Source organism: Calonectris borealis, chromosome 1, assembly GCF_964195595.1.
Source record: "Calonectris borealis chromosome 1, bCalBor7.hap1.2, whole genome shotgun sequence".
NCBI lineage: Eukaryota > Metazoa > Chordata > Aves > Procellariiformes > Procellariidae > Calonectris > Calonectris borealis.
The window spans coordinates 187388151-187405308 of record NC_134312.1 but is presented as its reverse complement, the minus strand read 5'-3'; the positions used below and the strand labels follow the sequence as shown (position 1 = coordinate 187405308).

Here is a 17158-nt window from a genome sequence, read left to right as displayed (position 1 = left end):
GTAGACAACTGTAGAGACCTTGCAAGTGAAAATAAAACATGCAGCCGTAAAAGTGGTAAGAGATGAGAGGGATAAGTAAGAGGGGAAAGCAAAGCATGGGGAATGAATGTAAGTGGAAAAAGTGTTACAAAGCTAATTGATGGAGAAGGAAATGCAGAAAAAACAGAGGACATTACTGTAAAAAATAAAGGGTAAACTTTGGCCGCCCTCTGATCTTGCAGATTTTTGTCGGTATTACCTAGTAAATAGCTCCCACTCCTATTAGAGGTGGTATTCGGCTGTTTCACACTAACTTTAATGGCATTCTCTTTGTGATTTCTCTGTGCCTTATTGTGGAAATCTCTTTTGGGGAATTGAGCAGGAGATGCAAAGGGCAGAGAGGTAGTGATGTTTCTCATGCCTCTGTGATGGAATCAGCTTCTGAGCCTGGCTTGTTGACATCAACAGCAGGAATGGCAACATAGTGCATAGAAAAAACAAACCTAGAGGTTGTCATGTTTATAGAGATTGCCTGAAAATATGTACAGAAGACCAGTGAGGGATTTCTGTAGTTGTTGTTCTTGCACATGAAAGTAGGCAGCAGCTACAAATCAACGAACTGTTGCTTTTGTAAGAAGAATTGGCAGAATCTTTCATGCAGTTGCTGGATAAAAATTTCTACTGCTCCTGTTTCTCAGAGTGAGCCTTATCTTTCTGTCTGATTATCTTGCAAAAAATGAGCAGTGAAATAATTATCCATGCTGATATTTACATTTTGTGTCTCTGCTTGAAAATTACCAGCTCACAGAAGGGAACAGAGGGAGTCTAGGACTCCTTCGGTGGGCCGAGCCTTTGGAGAAGAAAATGCCTGCTCTTCAGCTGCAGCACGTAGGTGCTCCCAGCCAGGTGACCATTGATGCGTAGTGGGTATAGGCTGTTCTATAACTGATTTGTCTTAACTCCGCTGGGGTGATTCACTTTGCCTACTTCAGGAATCATGCGGTGGGTACTAGTGGTGCAGCTGCAGGCAAAAGCTCAGGCAAAATTGTGGGGAAAAGAAAGAGGCAAGACTTTTTCTAATGTGGACTCTTAATTATTTTCTTTTAAGAGCTGTGGCTGTGTAGCAGCACTGTGTGAAACAGTGTGTCCTGCTGCAGAATTCAAAGATGCTAATGGTGCCACAGAAATACTCAATACAGCATCTACTCATGATGGTGAAGCTCATGTGGTCATCTCAGAAGTCATTGTCCAGAACAAAGATCAGACCAAGTGCATTTGGACACATGAACTATTTTCTCCTCTTTTTTTTCTTCCTTTGTGTCTTTTCTTGGTCTTCTGAGCATGTTTGTTTCTCCCAATGCATCCTCCTCCTCTTTTTTGCTTTCTTAAGCACATTAGACTTATCAAATACATTATGTTCAGGGTCACTGTGCGAGAATCACCAGGAAAATTTACAGAGACTCTAGGACTAATTGTGATTAGGTGTTATACATATGCTTACAAAAATGTACATCTAGAATTTCACACCTGTAGCAGAACTGCCATGTTCAGCATTTTTGGACAAGAAAGAGGTAATGCATATAATGATATCCTTGATTTTTCATGTGGTTTCCCTATTCATGCCACTGTCTTGCTGCAAATTAAAGGCAGAATATTGCTTAAATGTACATAGGGAAGCTTGTGGTTTCCTAATACATTTATATTTTCTGCTATGCCACTGGCAGTTTTGCATATTCAATATGTTGGTTTTGTTCTTTCATTACAGATAGTCGTAGCAAAATTGCTATTTGAAAATTTGATGTGTTTTCAGAGTTTTCTACTAATTTTGAACTCGTATGTAGAAGTTGCCTAAGAATCTACACAGTATTATATATATCTTAAATTTAATAGCCTATAAATTATCATACCATTGTTTTGATCACCCACAACACATTTCATGTAATGCACAACTTTAGAAGGACTAGCTCATAAACTCATTTCCAAATAGTAATTTTGCACAATGTTTTTTTTCTTTTGTATGCTTAAGCCGTATACTTTTAGTGACTTTTAAAAAATATATTATCTCCTTTTCAGATCTTGGACTCTGAACTTGAAGCAATTCTTGGTTATATGCTTCTTGAAACTTGGAGAATATCCGCGATAAATAGGTATGTGTAATGGATACATTCATGTTTTGTGTTGGATGATTTGGAGTGTGTGTGAGTTTTGTTGGCAGTTTAATGCTGAACTTCTTAAAGCTCTTGATAAATCTGAGCTGCCATGAACGGGACAGTATGATGGATCTTTGCCAGCTGAATTTTCAGTAGCACATGTGGTATTTGTATGGCAGAAATTGGGAAGGGTATGATGCTCACAGTTTCTCAGAGAGAAGTTTGTAGCCAAACCTACAAATTTAACTTCAGACTGAATAAAAAGGTGAGTCTCCACGAGCAAGTAAGCAGTCTTGAAGGTAAAATCAGTGAGTCAGAAGAAGTAGCTCTACTCTTGATCCCCCCATACTTGAGGCTGTGCTTTAACTGGCTTTTCGTCTGAGTTGCCTTTGGTTTTCTTTGCAACTGCTAAAGGTAGTACAGGTATGAAGGTGACGAAATACTGGGAAGAAAATGGCCATAAAGGTTGAAATCTTGGGTACATTGAAGTTCATGGAAATCTTCTCCAGTATTTCAGTGAAGCTAGTATCTCACTTGGAACATTTACAGAAAATATTCAGATAGTTTCAGAAATACATTCTTGCATATAACGAAGCAATTTTTAGGTGATTTCTTTTTTAAAAGTCAGGTCACACTTTATGACGCCTGAAACTGCTGAGCTCCAAGCAATGGAGAAAGGGAAACAAGAGAAGATTTAGAAGATTTTATTCTTTCTAAAGAGTTTATAGACCTAGACAATTTTTTGAGTCTCAGCTCTAAAGAGGAAAATGTTTCTTGAATACATGGATGTAACAATTGAACTTACCTTGATCTGTATAAGAAACTTTGAAAAGATTTATAATGGGGGAGAGGTTGAATTCTTCTTATGAATAAAATCCATGACCCTCCACAAAAATGGGTTTTCGCAGTAAGTTGCTTGTTCTGTAAGAATAAGAATGCAAAATATTTTCATAGAGTGCATCATGTGTAGGTCCCAAGATGTCTCACAAAAGCTGGAGAAGAACCATTGTCTCCCTTTTATGTATGGGATCAGGTACCTGCCTGGATCACCTAGTGTATGATTGTCTTACTACTGGATCTCCTGGATGTTCAGACCTGTGTCCAGGCCCGTCAGAGGATCCTATGTCCAATGCTGTTCTCAGAGTGTGTGCAGAAGATCTCAGCAGTGTTTCTGATGATTATGTTTCCTTATTATTTCTCAAACCTATTGATATGCCTTTACTTGTCTCCTTTTCATCTCTTTCCTCTTTGTGGTGCATTTCTTCAGTCTCATTTGTTCTGCTTTGTTTTCTCCTTTGCTCCTTTATTTTGCTTTCCCATGTTTTTTTGCTTTTTTCTCCTCTTTTTAATTCATTTTCAGTCTCTGGAGACTGGCAGCAGTGGGATCTTACGCAAGGAGGAGCTTCAGAAAAAAAATCATAGCAGAATGAGCTTCCCTTTTACTGACTCTCTAGAGAGCCTGCTGTAAAAGGCAACTTGCTGTCATTCCTGTGAATTTTCTTTTGCAGCCAGCTCTGCTGGGTGTCCCCTTTGTACCCTGTGAACATCTGCGTTGCAGCTTATGTCTGAACCCAACTGGAGAACAAATGTATGAACCTGCTTCTTATTTTGAGCAGGAAGCTGCTGCTATTAGTAGGGCACGTGGCCTCGGTTCACCTGCGACTTCTAATCCCCGCCTGGGAGTGAACCAGCCGCCTGTCCTCTCCCCTCCCGCTACCGGTGCCCTTGCCCAGGGTGGGGACACGTTTCCCTGCTTTCCTCAAGACACTGCCCGATGCCTGTCAGTTGTCAGCATTCATTTTCTCCTTGAATTTTTCCCAAGACGTCATGCAGAAAGGAAGAAAGCGGTAAGCACTGTAGGAACTTTTATGGAATAGCTTACTTTCTGTTGCTCCTGGAAACTTCTTTCTGCATGCACACAGTCATGCAGGAACCACCCAGTAGCACCACCCTTCTGCATAAGGAAGAAGTCTTCAAGCCCTGGAATATTCAGGCAGAAGAGGAAGCCCCATTCCCCAAGCTGTGCACAGGATTCCAGGAAATGGCAACAATGTTTCTGTGCTGGTTTTGGACACAGCACAAGACAGCTCATTGCGCATAAATTGTGAACTTAACCTCAAGCAGACTTTTTACTTCAAAAGAGAAAAAAAAACAGGGTGAAGAAAAAGAAGCAGCAGCGCTGTCCTGTTTGCAAAAGCGCTATCCCACTCGAGTGTGCTCAGCAACATTTGAAAAGCGTAGGTGATGAACTGCAGTCTTTGTGGCATATGTGTGCCTCCGAGAGAAAAACGAAATCTGTTGTGTCAAGTTGGCTTCGGCTTATGCTCGAAGGGTTGTTGTGAGCCTGAAAGGTGCGGAAAGTTTTGTGAAAGATCAGGTGTGATGGCAGAAAATGACTGTAACTCTGAGGGGAGGAGGCTGGAGGATTTGAGGTCAGTCTAAATCGGCAGCCGTCAGCTGGGGAAGGAGCACAGCCGATTTAGCAAGAGCATGCACCAGTTCAACAACTTCCCTCAGATTTTTGGGTTGGAAGGACTCAAAAATAGCAAATCTTCCCGGCTGACATTAGCTGAAATGGCTACTGGGCAACCTTGTTTTCCTCCCCTTTCATTAAATGAGCTCCCTTTTGACAGAAAGGTATGTGAGTTTCAGAGCTTTCCAAGCCAGGTTAGAAAGAGTTGGCCCCTTTCTTTCCAAAACTAACCGTCGAGACAGTCCCAATGCACTGCAGACATCTCTGCACGTGTGAATCCTGCGCAGCACGTGTGAATCCTGCGCAGCAATGGTCTCCCTTGTTCGTTCGTGTATGCACTTGTTACGGAGGGAAGGGTTGGTCTGGCTGATTGTACGACCGGGAGTGCTAAACAGCTAAAATTTCTAAACAAAAAAATCTGGTCCTCTTTAAACATTGGCGGACAGATATCTGTCTTCCATCTGTGGCAGCCTATGCCAAACAGCAGAAGAACTGCAAAGTTTGTGTTCTGAAACCTTGGAGAAATAACTGGCATGCTCCAACTTATTTTTTTTAAACTGCACGCAAATCTGAAACATTAAACACAGAAACTAACGACAAGCAGGCAGAAGCTGGGAAGTTCAGCTGGAAGGGTTGTGTCTCCTCCGTCCATATGACAAAGCTCCCGTGCAGGGCACGGAGCCCTTCGGCACTGCTGCACGAGCGTTGCTGCCGATTAACAGCGGGCAGCGGTCACCTACAGGGAGGCAGTCCCCCGGCTGTCCCCTGCAGCTGGGTCACCCAAGGTGTTGCACGGCCTGATGTAGCAGGGAGGAAGGTGGCTGGTAGTCTTGCAGGTGTGTATGGCTCACAAGGCCCCTCCGAAGGTGCAGGGTGGCTGTTTTCCTGCCCTTACAACCAGAAAGGTTGTACGCCGCAGCAGACGGCGCCGAGTTAGAACGGCTGTTTCCTCAAACAGCTCCTGGCTGGAGTACTTGAGCAAGGGAGGTCCGTTCAGAGGAGAGGGGAACGTGGATGAAACAGCGGGCTCTAACCACTGTGTTCGCTCCTTGGGGCCATGACCTGCAGGGAAGGGAGTCAGAGCAGCCTTGAGGCTGCTCCAGCAAAAAGCTGGGGTTGTAACACTCCCTTTGCAGTGCTAGAAAATGTGTGTTTACAATAGGTGATTACAAGGATGCCACTTTGGTACCTGGGAGCCTGGGAGCAATGTCGTCTTCTGATTCACTGGAATGGTCATGGCTGAGTCACACTGCTAAACATGCCGTATGTTACCAAGTTACACATGGTGTTATTAATTGAGGATGTCAGTAACGTGTTACAGAACTGTCAGACTTAAAAATTAAAGCAGTAATAAGGAGCTTTAAAGTAGTCTTATTTCAGATTGGTTACTGTTTATAACACCAGTAATTCTGAACACAAATTTAATTCCAAATGCAAGAAAACGAGGGGAAATTAAGGCAGCCTTTCTGCTTAAATGGCTTAATGACTTTGAATATCTAGTAAAGCAACAGTCCCCTTGTGATGTGAGTGTGTTTCATCCACCTTACAGTACGCATCTAGCTGGCTGTCACCTGCAAGAATCATTTCTTTAGACCTCCTGAAGCTCCATTGCAGAGTTGCTGCGTGTCGCTACCTGCCATGCGTGCATGGGGCAAAGATGGTAAACATCCGAGTGGGTTTTTTAATATGAACACTCAAGAAACTAATGCGAACATTAAAGAAGTGCATACGATCTGCTGTTGATTCTGTTATGCCTTTTTACTGTGTTTGCTTGAGGAAAATGTTTCTGAATTGGAGAGGCAGGTGCACACTCATGTGTGGTGCTTTTTGTGTAGATACTAATCACGTCTTCTGCTTCCCGTGCCCGTGCATCCCAGTGATGCGTATTGCTATTCACTGCGCAACAACTGGGTCTGTCATCCTACCCGTGCGTAAAGTGTGTGGTAGCCAAATGTAGCAACATGGGAACAGAGTATCATTATTTTGTCAAGACAAGATACCCAGTATAGAGTATCGTAAATTGATCCCAGGAGGACAGACCTAGAGTATAAACTGTGGTGCTTTGAATATATGCCTGTTATAATTGTATTAAACGCTTTGCAGCAATTTGTATTGTATTACAGCTGACAAAGTATTTTACCTCCTAGTAACTAACTAATGTAAATAGTGTTGATATTTTTCTTTTCCATATTTATAATTACATTAATTGCTTTGCGTATTAATAACACAGTTAAGTGTCAGAGCCCAAGCTGTAGCTGCCAGTAATCCATAAGCAACTTGTTTGCATGTTCAAAATATGAAACTGAAGCGTAATTGCGCTTTTTGCAAGCACGTATCTTCACAGCTTAAATTTTACATGGTAAAGCCCACTGTATTACCTAAATATTGTCATGTTCAATATCAAATCTAGTGCTAATAGAAGGTCTTTCGGAAATGAAGAGAAACTTTGTGCTAAGAGATCAGAAGACATCCAATGAAAAATAAATGAATAATTGTCCTGGTTTCGGCTGGGATACAGTTAATTTTCTTCCTAGTAGCTGGTATAGTGCTGTGTTTTGGATTTAGTATGAGAATAATGTTGATAACACACTGATGTTTTAGTTGTTGCTAAGTACTGCTTACGTGAAGTCAAGGACTTTTCAGCTTCCCATGCTCTGCCAGGTGCACAAAAAGCTGGGAGGGGGCATAGCCAAGACAGCTGACCCAACTGGCCATTATCTCAACCCACAAGATTCCTTACTTTTGCTCTTCCAATTCTCTCCCCCATCCCACCGGAGGGGGAGGGTGAGCGAGTGGCTGTGTGGGGCTTGGTTACTGACTGGGGTTAAACCATGACAGTCCTTTTTGGTGCCCAACGTGGGGCACAAAGCATTTGAGATAATTACAGATTAACCAGAGCGTATTAAGGAACTTATATCTCTTAACAGTTGTGGGTCACGATATTGATTCATCTGGTCTCGATATTAATTTATCTGATCTGCACCATGTTCTTTAGAGCATAAGTAAGAAAACTCATGGGTTGAGATACGAACAGTTTAATAATTAAAAAAAAAAATTGTAATGAAAGGGAAAACAACGGGGGGGGGGGGGGGGGGGAACAAAACCCAGGAAAAAACAAGTGATGCAATTGCTTACCACCCGCCAACTGATGCCCAGCGAGTCCCCGAGCAGCAATCAGTGCTCCCCGGCCAACTACCCCCGATTTATATACTGAGCATGACGTTATATGATATGGAATACCCCTTTGGCCAGTTTAGATCAGCTCTCTTGGCTGTGCCTCCTCCCTCTGGCACTTGGCAGAGCATGGGAAGCTGAAAAGTCCTTGACTTCATGTAAGCACTACAACTACTTAGCAACAACTAAAACATCAGTGTGTTATCAACGTTATTCTCATACTAAATTAAAACACAGCACTATACCAGCTACTAGGAAGAAAATTAACTCTATCCCAGCTGAAACCAGGACAATAGCTCACACTAGCTAGGAATTGTGACTTATTTCCCAATAAAGCTAAACTTTGAAAAAGGTGTTTCCTGCCTTTGAAAATAGCCTTTTTCAGAAGCCAGAGCTGGAAGATCCATATGCAGTGCAATTTTTGTTTTTGTAATGTGATTTAATTGGGCTAACCGAGTGTCACAAAGAAACACTCGAGGATTGTCTAAATTTTTCAAACAGGAGCTATTTTTTTGGAAAGTTTCCAGAGAAGTAATCTTTCTGCATTGGTATTTTGCAGACTTTAGCATTTTTATTCTTAGAGACAAAGCAAATTGAAATTTTAGCATAAATCTGGCTAAAACTTCACTTAAAGAAAGCCTCCTCTTCAGCTTTCTTGGTTTTTTTTTTTTTCGTTTTTGTTTTCTCTGTAATTATGATGCTTTATTTGTCTTGAACTCCTTGCTGGAGGCCAACATTTAATACAGCTGATGGTTTTGAAAGTTTGCAAACCACTGCTATTTGTGAGGGCCGCAGAGTAAAGAGTCAGTTCCAACTTAATATTGCAGGTGTACGCTGAACTATCCGGGGAAGAGCAAAGGTTGATTAAATTCACCAAATAAGGTGATTCGTAGTTTTCTAAATATGTCACTCAACCTAAAAATAACTCAATTATTTACCAGTCACACACATGCTAATGAATCCTGACAATCTCAATCGACCTGCTGCAATGAACTTCTGTCACCTAATATTATTTCCTCTGTATTTTCCCTAAAAAGAAAGAGTGATTGTAGCATTTGTCACATGCAAAGCAAAAACGCTTGGGGATTTTATTATTTTTTTAATACCTGCAATTCCAGGGCACTAGTAAATTAATTACATTTAATTAGTAGGGCTATAAAAGAGGCACTTCTTTTTTGCGAGAGTGTCTCCTAAAGTTTAATCCCTCAGAGATTTCATGTGTGATAGTGATGAAAGTGGCTGCTTCTAAGTCAGCATCAATGATATTATGTAAGAAATAAAGTTGAGGTTATCTTTTCATGCAAAATGTGACAAAATTATAAAGACATTAAGATGATACAGTAAATAGGATTTATTATTATTTCTAAAGTTATAATCACCTTGGAATGGCATTTTTTAGCTGTGTGTTACTAGTAGCTATAAGAAATATGTAAGAAATTTGTAAGTTAGCCAAAACCTTAAATGGGTTTATCTACATTCTTGCTAAATACAGAAATATATTATTTGAATAAAAATTATGGTTATCCTGCATTTGTACTTGAGTTATGGGTAAATCTCCAAAAGGCTGCCCTGGATTATGAAATAATATCTCTCTTTCCCTTCCCAAGGTTTGTCCCCCAAAGCTTTACAAAATCCTGGATGAAAATCAACATTAATCCATAAAATAGACATCACTGTAGCATTGACATGGGTAGGGAACAACAGCTGAAGAGATTTCTGGCCCACGGTTATTTCTGTCAGGAAAATGGAGCTAGATAAAGATATATATATATAATATTTAAAGCTGCTGGGCAATGGCAGGCTGTTTGCAGACAGCTGCATGTTCAGCCTTTTTGGCTAGAATGGTTAAGTGGCTAATTAAGTGGACAAGCATGCCCTTGGGGAGAACTCTGCCGTGCTCCAGCTTCCCATGAAAGTTTTGGCAGAAATGGGTTTGAAGCTGCAACAGTCTCATTGTGAGATGGGTATGAAATGGGCTTGCTAGAACCCATTTTACTGGATTTTACTCTGTGGCTGCCACCCACAGAGAAACATAAAAAATTAAAAAACCCCCACAATTTTGAAAACTGAAATTAAATCATCACATTCAATTGAATTTCTTTCTGAGTTGTTTCAAATTGTTACTGAATTTGTTTGGTTGTTTGATTTTTTGTGGGTTTTTTTAAATCATTTCTATGATTTTCTTACTTGATTCATTCAGTGACATCAGCTATAGTGACCGAACGGTTGTTTCCGTGGTGACAAATTGCAGTGTTGCAAGCATCCTTGAATGAATCAGGTAAGAGAAACAAATCAACTAGAAATGGAGAAAGTTTGCTTGCAAAAGAAACTAGAAACATTGGGTAAAAATTTGCAGGAGAATACTTGGAAATCTAAACTTATTATAATATAGCTGAGTCTTCAATACATCCAAATATGCCAGCATGGTTAGTTTCATAATGAAGCACAAAGGGATCTGTCCACATCTGGTAACAGCAACCAGCTGGAGAACACTTAAAATAGATAAGTAACTCCATAATAAGAGTGAAAGAATTTAACAGCAAGAAAAAAAAATAAAGCTTCTTGCTCATCCTCTAAACTATGACAACTAGCATCACAGCTCATTGTTATTAAGGTCTACCTCCTTAATAAATTGCATCTTAAAAGGACATTGAGTACTTCTGTTATATCACAGCTCCAGTTCTGATTCCATACTGGCATGAGCCAGGAGGTCGACCACTAAAGATGATGGAGTTGCATCAGGCTTATGTAAATGCAAGTGAAATCTGTCTTGCATTCAGTATATGTAGCAAGGAACATAGGTCCAAATTTAGGAGGGTCCAAATGATACTCTTGTATGGTACACTGTATCATCATGGATTTAAATACTATTTGGGGTACATGCTAATTAAGCCAAAAAGACCCTCAATGTGTAGAGTGACAATAAGAATTAATTCCACTCCCGTCATGACAATTCTCAGAGGGAATATTGTGCCTTGCCTGGGCTCAGACGTTATTTCCAATAAGCATGGAAATAATGGCTCACAGTGCTGCAAAGTGTTAGGAGATCTCAAGGGAAATCTCATCAGATTATGTGATAGGTTTGAAATTAATCCATGTCCCCACTGTATTTACACAATATGCAATTGTCTCTCTGATGGCTTATAAGGAAAGGTAAATGCTACTGTCTTAAATCAGTGAGGGGACTTGCTGCAATACATTCTCTTGGTAGAGACTACATTTCTTTGAGTTGATACAGGCAGCTCAGAAAATGATTATATAACTTTCTTACACTGCAGACATATTGTTGTCTGGTTTGTAACCTCATTATGCCACACTATCATCTTTCTTGCAGTTCTCCTTGCCGCCAGTTCACCAAACATTAATTTTTACATTATGCTTTTGAAAATTTGAAAGGGCAAAAATTGTTGAGAACTTTTTGCTTCTAGCATGGATATTGCCCAGCCGTAGATCCATCCATCCACTTGTCATTCCTAGATTGCTCTTTGGTGAAGGCTTCTTTACAGAGCCGCTCTTGCCTCTTTGCAGACCGGTTTGGGATTGTGCCAGGCTTTGTCTGTTCAGGTGTGCAGAACTGTGTCATGTTAGGCCAAAAACTGTCTTCTCACCATCTTTCCCCAAGGAGCAAGGGATTATCATCCATGGAAGAATGTACACTTCACCACACATGTAAGTAGTGAATATCTCAAGAAGCATATGACAAACTTGCCAGCCCATGGGTTGAGTTTCTTGAATCCTGCCTGCTCTGGAGGGCGTAAGCTAAAAGCTCAATTTTGAATCCTTATAAGAATTTAAGCATGCGGGAAGGATGTTCTCTAGTCAAGAAGTCTTAAAAGGAGTGGAAGAGGAATGGTCTTCTTCAGTGATCCCCTTCCACCCTGAAGTTTGAATACCAGTGCCAAGTAGTTTTGGAAGCCCAGGGCAAAGGGAAGTTAGCCCAGTGTGAAATGCCATATGAGAGGTGAAAGGGCTGCTAGCCTGGACTAGACCTTTACTTTTTTAAAGCAAAGTGACTTTCTACATTACTTTTGTGAACATGGAAATAAAACAGGGGAGACAATGTGCATTTCTGCAGCTTCTCTCTCCTCTCACTTATTTAGCTTCGTTTGTATCTGGCTTCCACATTTAGCTCCCAGTCTTCCCTGGGGCTTCCTTCCCATTGTAAAATCCATCTTTTCTCCAAAGGCATTTTCTTTGCTTTGTAAGTTTTTTCTCTTCCTCAAAGATGAAGTGAAGAACCTCTAGGATCCTTTCTGTTGACTTTTCTTCTTCCCTGGTAGCCTGTCTACAGACAGCCTTACAGTTCTTTTTCCTTATTGTCTATGCTTGCCTTTATTCTTAAGAGGACTCATCTCCTTTTCCTTCCAATAGCCACTAGCTGTGGCAGGCAAAGGGTTGATTGGGCAAAACTCTTTCTATCTTTCTGCAAATTTGTTAGGTTCATGTAAGCATTTGGTATAGTGGGTTTGATTTGCTATAAACTCTAGTTTGACTTACAGCTTCTTTCTTTTTCTTCTCCATTTTGATAGACTGTTGGATCAGTGTATTAGCAGTCACATCTGACACTAGTGTCAAAACACAATAGATACCTGGCTCCCTTTAATTAATCACATAGAAAACAAGAGAAAACCCACATAATAATTCGTTTCCTCTAATACTGATGTTTCCAGATTCCAATCGTCTTTATCAGCTTTTAAAAACCATCTGAGTATATATTAGAATCTCGTACATTTTATCTGATAGGTACAAATACAAACACCTCCTTTTCTACTTCTTGTTATTCATGGTAGCTGGATTTTGTATGCCATTTGTAATTGTATTTTTCTCTCATATGCATTGGGGGAGGAGAAAGGACTGTATAGCTCTTTATTCTTGTTTACCTCGCTGAGCCAAAGCTGTTAGAATGGGGCATGCACCATCCAAAGAGCTGTACACTAAATTCCGATCAATTAATCACCGAGATGACCAAAAAGGAAACATAGATTGGTGATACAGCTGTGGCTGACAGCACAAATACAAGACAGTGAGGTTGCAGCAGGAGGATCTGAGGAATTGTTATGACTAGTAATGATGTATGAGATGGAAAGAAATCAGGTTGTTTCAGAATCAACGTTGGGTTTCTAAGTGACAGTCTAGGGAAAAACAATTGTTATTATTTATCAACTGAACTGGTTTTCAATTGAATTGTTTGGGCTTTTTAAACTTTATATGCTGAGAAATTAATAATTTAAGTACACCTCTTCATGCTTTCTGAAGCATTGAAAAATATGAACCTGAATAGTGTATGGTACTTAAAATTGTGTTTCACGTAGAGGTATTTATCTATTTGTCATGTGGAAGGAAAATTAATAATCTTCTTTGTGCACCAAAACTTTTATACTGAATGTTTTCTAAAATTTCATTACGTAGAAGCCCTGTGGAAGCTGTGCTGTTCAAAACATTTTTGTTTTCATGTACTGTAATGTGTATTTGTTCAAACAAAGGAATGCTTATCTGTTGAAAAGATAGCAGTGATAAATTACTTCAGCTTTCATGCTTACTTACTGTTTTCCATTTGGCATTAAATTCCTGGTTGAATTCCAGAGGTAGATAGATCTGAATTCAAAAAGTTACCTTGATGCCTTTTTTAGCCAACCCCCGTGACCTGATGATAAAAAGGAAATTTAGTCGTCTAAAGAACCATCCTTGTATAGTTTAAACCCCACTAGATACCAAAAGGATTGCAATTTTTACCATTTTCTCTGAACTGTATTAATTTTCAGAGAATGTACAGGACCTCTACCTTTACTGTCAAACAACAGCACTTTAGATATCAACAGTGTAACTATCTGTTGAATCTAAATAGCATGCAAATTGAGCTTCCCGTACTCATCCTATCTCATTATGGGTAGTGCTGCATATGCTCTGTTAATCCTTTTGAAAAATTATTGACTCCTGAATAACTTTCTTTTACTACTATAAATCATATCTTCATGGGTTTTTTTTCTGTCATTGACTTTTAAGTTCAAGGGTCTGTTTTATTTCTCATCAGAAAACAAATTTCTCTCTATGCTTAACATGAAGTATTCCGAACTCATGTTTTCCATTTTAATGGAGGTTCATCAGTCTCCCCCGCCTTCTCCTCACTGAATAAGTGATCCTTCTGCAATGTACAATGGGAGCATACAAAAACAGAAGAATAACAAAACAGTTTAAAAAGCTAAAAGGCAACATGCCGTAAGTTGGCTGTATTAGCATCTTTGAATATGTAAGAAAAAGTAATTGGGAACTCTTTCCTCATTTGCCAATTTTTACTGTGCATCAGTTGATAGAATAATTGTTATTGACAAAATAGCAACACTGGCCTTCAAATAGGAGATGCTGTATATCCCAGCTAACTCTTGAGGTCTGTATCTTCATCTCCATTTTAGCTGGTCCGTATTGGCTGCCCACTGAAGGACTGTAGACGTCTGCTTGTGAAGAAGATTACATTCCTCCCACTGCTTTCGGAGGAGAATTTCCTGCCCTGGGATGAATGAACATGTGTACTTGACCATGTACTTAACATCAACATGTGCCAGTTTCTGTCTGATAAGTATGAAAGGAGCCTGAGCCAACTGGGTTTGATGTGGACAGTGATATTTTATCTGATGAGTCCAACCCAGTGTGTCCAGAGATTCCTGCCTGCTAGTTTTTCTTTTGATAGGCTAAGTTTTCTCAAGCAATTTTGCACCATTATTTCTCTCACTGCTCCTCCTTTTGTACTGCCTTCTGATATGGATTATGACTGAGACCCTCCTTCCTTACTCCCGCTCAAAACATTAGGAGTCTTGTGTTTCAGTATGGAGGCACAGTGGTCTACCAACTAAAGCCCAGACTTCAACTGTTTGGGCATTTTTTATTTGCTCTACTACCAACTCATCCTCTGACTTTCCACTGGGCGATGATGGTATTGGCCTGCATTCTGGTTTCCCTGTCTCTTAAATGGGAGCACTGATAATGATGGTTGCTCATGTCCTAGAACAGAATAGTTCAGTTGGAAGGGACCTACAACGATCATCTAGTCCAACTGCCCGACCACTTCAGGGCTGAAATGTAGCTGCTGTGTTATATAAGTTGAGATATGGGGCATCTTCTTTTGTAAGGTAAAATTCTGCTAAGCTCAATAAACTACTCATTATTAGAATTATTATTAACATCATTACTATTATTATTTCTGGATTCCAACTGGGTTCTCCGCATTACTAAAGGGATTGTTTTTAGTGTTAAATCCTACCAGGAAAGGTGCACTTTTAAATAATGATAGTCAAGGACATTTAGTATCTTGCAGAGCTGGCTCTACAGCAAAGGCAACATTACTGTTACTTCAGGGCCATCAGAATTCAAGCCCTTCCCGTGTGGAAGAGCTGTCTGACAAAATGATTTTGAAAATGCTACTTCACATTAAAAGTAGCAGGAGAAAATTGTCCCCAGGAGGGTATTATCTGTGTGTAGCCAGTAGTTTAACAAGGAGCTCTTCCAGATATATTCCTACTCTTTTGAAAAAAAAAATCTGTTTTCTGGACTACATTAGCCTGCAGAGGGGAAGAAACAGGGAAGCTATTAATATGTTTTTCCATTTAAACACAAATGCTTTCTCCTCACTCTAACTGAGAATAGAGGTAGTTCTCTTTTGGCAAGCAAATGCCTGTTAAGGGCACTTTGCTGGACGCGTTTGTGCTATTTGTAATCTTGGTGGTCTACACAAATGGGCACAATCCCCAGAAAAATGACAGCAGGCATAAGTTAGTTAATTGGTGGAAGAGAAGAGCACGCAGCTCACCTCCGGCTGATGGTGTGGTTGACTTTCTTTGTGAGTTATTTCCCAACTCTGCAGTCCTTCGCTTCGGTGAGGGCAGGGTTTTCGTGGTGGGAGTTACAATTAGTGGGATTTTGCCAGGAAATACCTTCTCAGTTAACAGAGCTGGGCTGCTGCAATTCTTTCTTCCCAAAGGAAATATATATGTTTGTGTATATATATTTGATTTTATTGATAGTGTTTAGACTGGGTAATTTGAAATGTGAGCGGAGCAGGCAAACTGTATTTTGTGGAGTCTGAGAGCATCCTTTTTCTGGAAAATCTTTCTGAAATTATCTCGTGGTGAGCAGAATTTGATCCATTCTATAGATAAAAGAGGCTGCTGTTTACAAATATTTTGATGAAGCGTAGACGCTGTCACGTCTAGATGGTACGATGGATTTCATTATACTCAGAAAGTAATCCAAGCCTGTTAAAGACAAGTAAATAACCTCAAATTTCTTTCTTTCTCTCTCTCACTTCTTTTCTTTCCTCTGTAGTGCCTGAATTTTAACGACAAGTTCTTACAAAAGTCTTTGGTGACCCTTCACACAGCACCACTCTGTGTGAAACTTTATTACCATGAAATCATCAGGGGAAAACAAGAAATCAATCTGGCCAGATAGTTATTACGCTGTTTTAAAAAGGTAAAAACCTTTGGAGACTAGAGTTTCAGTGGACTGATGAAGTATCACAGCAGAGCTGTCTTTTCCTCCTGCAAGTCCTTGTCTGAGATAGTCATGAGGAAGCAAAATGCCGTCAGGCTCTTGCCCTCCTCCTACCCCATCCCTAACAGCAGCATGATGTTTACTGTTGTTAGTAGCCACCTGCTTCCCTTCAAATCCTCCTCATGCAAAACATGGTTGTTTCAGAACAGTCATTATATGTTTGGAAATGACAAAGCAATTCTCCAAGTCCCACTGATTATGTTGTATAGCAACCTACTGTATGCCGTTTCTGCTGCTTGGAAGGCTGGTAGCTGCTTGGCAAGCTAAAGAAGAAGCTTCTTTCCAATAACAGTGTTTTTCTTTTATCCTGGAGTGTGGTATTATTTTTCTAGGGGTATGATTAGAAAAGAAAATATATACAAAGCTAAAGAAATATTCCAATATATTTATAATATTATATTATAATGGGCATTAAATAAAGTCATTCAAGTGCTTGAGTTCATTCAAGTATTTTGGGGGCTTTTTAACAGAAATAATTGTTGCACAGAAAGTGTCGCCTGAATAGCAATTATTTGATTAAAAGAATTCTGGCCCAGGTCTTGTGCTTGGCTTTCTATATGCTTAACCATGCAATCATTTTTTATTGCCATTGTTGAACGTAGATGGATTTAAATAGGGCTTCTCCCACGTAGGTTCTTTAATGATACTTCTAAGGAAGAGAGCACAAGTGGATTGAAATGAAACCCTGAACCCACAGCTCAGGGAGAGTGTGGGACAGGGTGTGAAAGGAGCCCTGGAGCTCTAAGAAATGGCAGGAGTAGCATTACACAGCAAGGAGACCAGAGAGCTGGAGTCTTTCTGAGGATGGAAAAATAGCATCCTTTCTCCCGAGAGCCCT

The 17158-nt window shown here is 40.1% G+C and overlaps 1 protein-coding gene across 2 annotated transcripts in view; it reads left to right on the top strand.

Annotated features, from left to right (window-relative positions):
• Window positions 1-17158, top strand: part of ENOX1 (ecto-NOX disulfide-thiol exchanger 1) — a 376506-nt gene that overhangs the window by 79689 nt on the left and 279659 nt on the right. For both annotated transcript variants that reach the window (XM_075139390.1, XM_075139385.1), the window contains exon 2: window positions 2053-2126. The gene's annotated coding sequence lies outside the window, so the exon portion shown is untranslated. The remainder of the gene's footprint in view (window positions 1-2052; window positions 2127-17158) is intronic.